At 43.0% G+C, this 3594-nt stretch overlaps 1 pseudogene; it reads left to right on the forward strand.

Moving 5' to 3' along the window:
• The first annotated feature begins 1754 nt into the window (after positions 1 to 1754).
• LOC105291826 lies at positions 1755 to 2302 on the forward strand (annotated as a pseudogene).
• The last annotated feature ends 1292 nt before the right edge of the window (positions 2303 to 3594 follow it).

Below are 3594 nucleotides of genomic sequence, written 5' to 3' on the forward strand. Positions count from 1 at the left end.
TTAAATATTTCATGACTAATTTAATGCTTTAATAACAAACAAGTCCATTCTGGGAAGCCAAAAAACACCAACAATTACCACTGGAAAATGTGGAAGATTAAATATGTTATTTCGACCCACATTGGGGGAGGAGAAAGATGTGAAAAGTGCTGAGAACCTTGGAGCAGTGTTCCTCGTCGTCTGCCTTCCACCTCTCAGCCCACCACCAACACATATGCTGTTCTATGGGATACTTGAGGTGTCCATGGTCATTTCTGGTCCCCTTATAGAAACTTTCCCTTAATTTGCTCCAAAGTGAATACTTCACACTTGCATTTATACTTGCTAGGAGAGATGGAAATTCGTAGGGGCAATTATAACAACAATAATAACAAACTTACATTGAAAGTTGGCACTATTTATTTTTTCACTCGATATTTACTGAATGCCTGCTATGTACCAGAACAATACAATTTCTGTGCTATGCTAGGAATTCTATAGGCATTAAAAATAAATCAATTTTTAAAAAGAAAATAATGTCTGCCCTTGTAGAAACTATATTCATTTGGGAGACAGATAATAAATGAAATGAATAAGTATATTATATGTTAAGTTAGATGGTGATAAATGCTACAGAGAGAACTAAAGTAGGAATGGATTATTTCTCTGGTTCACCAAAGTGCAGTTGAAATGGTTATACTTGGTAACTGGTGGAACCTCCACATCGATTCCTTGTACTGTAGGCCAAAAGCTATATTAGTGGGGAAAACCAAGTGGAATATCTGAATCTAATTTACTCCCTCGCCAAGATAGTAAATAAAAAACAATATTACATCCTGGGAAAATGGCAGAGATTAGTGCTACCCTTTAAAACATAAAGAATGGAAGGTGATAGCCCTCATATATCCCCGTTTAATTAATGAGCTTGGCCCTAATAAATATGTCTCATCGTGGGGAATAATAAATTGGACCAAAGAGTTGCCCTAATTTTAGTTACTATGCCGGATGTAAAATTTCTGCTGGAAAAGATTAAAATGATCTTGAGTACTTTTCATCGATTGGCAAATACATTCATTTCCATTCCCATCAAGGAAAGGGAAGAGATGCATGTGAATGACACAGACATTTACAATCTTGACTAGAGTTAATTCTTTTGCTCTCTGTCATAATATAACTCAGAGGGATCTGGGCTGCCTGGACATTCTGCAGATCATCACAGTGATCGCCTATCTTGATGATATCATGTGTGGTGGTTTTCAAGTGCGCCCACAGATTCTTTGATATTTCTTCCTTCAGGGGGTGGAACTTAATCCCTCTCCCTTTGAGTGTGGGCTAGACTTAGTGATTTACTTCTGAAAAACAGAATACCTTAGAAGTGACTTCCAAGATATTATGGCTTCACTCCTTGCTCTTTCTTGGATCACTTGCTGTGAGGGAAGTCAAGTAACATGTGATAAGGACACTGAAGCAGCCCTACAGAGAGATTCCTGTGGAAAGGAACTGAGAAACTTCCTTCCAAAATCCATTTAAGTGACCCATCTTGGAAGCAGATCCTCTAGCCCCAGTCAAGCCTTCATAAGATTATAGCTCTGGACAACATCTTGCCTGTAACCTCATTGGAGACCTTGAGCCAGAATCACCCAGCCAAGCCGCTCCTGAATTGCTGACCTACAGAAACTGTGAGGTCACAAACATTTACTGTTTTAAGCTGCTACATTTTGAGGTAATTTGTAACAGAGCAACAGATAACTACTATATCAAGTTAATCAGAACAGATGATTAAGAAGCAGCAAGAGAGACCTCCCGGCCCGACTGGCGGCGCGGGCGGCAGTAAAATACCTGCTCCAGGACCCGACCAGTCAGCGGTTGGGCCTTCGTCACTGCCCACAGCGCCCGCGTCCTATGAAGAGACAGTAGCGGTTAACAGTTACTTCCCCACGCCTCCGCACCCATGCCTGGGCCAGCGACAGGGCTCATGGCAGGCCAGATGGAAAGGGCATGAACCCACCTGCGTACTACATCTAGCCAGTGCCGGTCTCCAACTCCAATGCAATTGCTGTGCAGACGGTCAACATGCAGCAGCCAGTCTCCTTTATTGACCGCCCAGCGCAGATGTGTTGTCCTTCCTGTAACAAGATGATTGTGACTCAGCTGTCCCATAAAGCCGGTATTCTCACCTGGCTCTCCTGTGGGAGCCTGTGCCTGCTCGGGTGCGTAGCAGGCTGCTGTTTCATCCCTTTCTACGTGGACGCTCTGCGGGACGTGGACCATTACTGTCCCAACTGCAAAGCTCTCCTGGGCACCTACAAGCGTTTGTAGGACTCGGCCAAACTGGAGGGTTCCGTGTTGCGGCAAGAAGTCCTTTTCGACTCTCACCCAGCCTCACCCCTGATGGAGATCTCAGGTTGGTGGCTTCACCTTTGTGTCTTCTTTTGGGGGAAAATATAGCAAAAGTAACACACTTCCAAACCCCAGAAATTGCTGCTTGGAGTCCTGCATAGGACATGCAAAGACATCACTTTGAGTGCTGGGTCAAGGGTTTCCCACCTGCTCTTGACCCCAGGTCTTCCCACCTAACTGTGATCGTTGCCTCGTCTGTATATCTTCTGGTGATTTGCCTTGCCATCTTCTTTTCTTGCCTTTGTGGACCTTTCAGGTGATGGGCTGTAACTGAAAAGACACAGGTTGCCTTAGTTTGGGGACCATTCTGGCCTGAGTATGGCTGAGCCAGCTCTTCGTACCTGCCATCATGTCCATCTGTTTCCATTTCTGGAGACAAAAATCTTGCCTTATAGACAAAGGCCTTGGCTCTCAGATTCTGTAACTACAGCCTTTTCATTAGCACACAAATTCATTTTAATTTCTTAATTCGTTTTTAAGTACATGAAAGGCCCATTCACACCCATCAGACACATATCCATGAGGTCATAAATGCATGCTACAAATAGAGAGCTGGACTTTACCCCTGCTCTGCCTTCCGTCCATTCTTTGTACCACATCCTCAGACACTTTCCATGAGTGGTTGTTTACTTAATAGGAAGTTGTTTGTATTAACCGTTTTCATGACCTCCTTTTAGTCTTAAACACCTTCGAACATAATTTTGAAAGGAGGGCTTTACAGAACCATTTTCTGTAACCATATCATTGGTATCATTTTCCCATTTACCAGGGCACTCTCACATACTCCTTTTTCCTTAAGCAGAAAGTAATGGGTAATTGCATCCACTGCCTTTACTTGGGTTTAGTGTGGTTCTCAAAAACCTCTATAATGGAACTCTGAAAGTGGGGCCCCTTTTGGGTTCCTGGTGGTGTGTTTGGAAAGACAAAAGAGCATATCTAGGTACCACGGTGCTGAAAAGCTTGGAGACCGAACCATTTCACAGGAATCTAAAGTTTGATTTTATTTTTCAGAAATATAGTATGTTGTATAACATCAGAAGACATGATTTCTAGGACCCAAGCAGCAAGCCAGAGTTCTCAGTTCACTGCTGGGTCATCTTTGAAATCAAGACAAAGCTGGACTCAACTTCTAAGAGTCCCCATTTTGATAGTAAATAGGCACAGGGAATGCATGTGAATAATATTATGTAGAAATCAAGCCTAGACCTTGAACAA

This window comes from Pteropus vampyrus, unplaced genomic scaffold (assembly GCF_000151845.1).
Source record: "Pteropus vampyrus isolate Shadow unplaced genomic scaffold, Pvam_2.0 Scaffold2, whole genome shotgun sequence".
Lineage (NCBI taxonomy): Eukaryota > Metazoa > Chordata > Mammalia > Chiroptera > Pteropodidae > Pteropus > Pteropus vampyrus.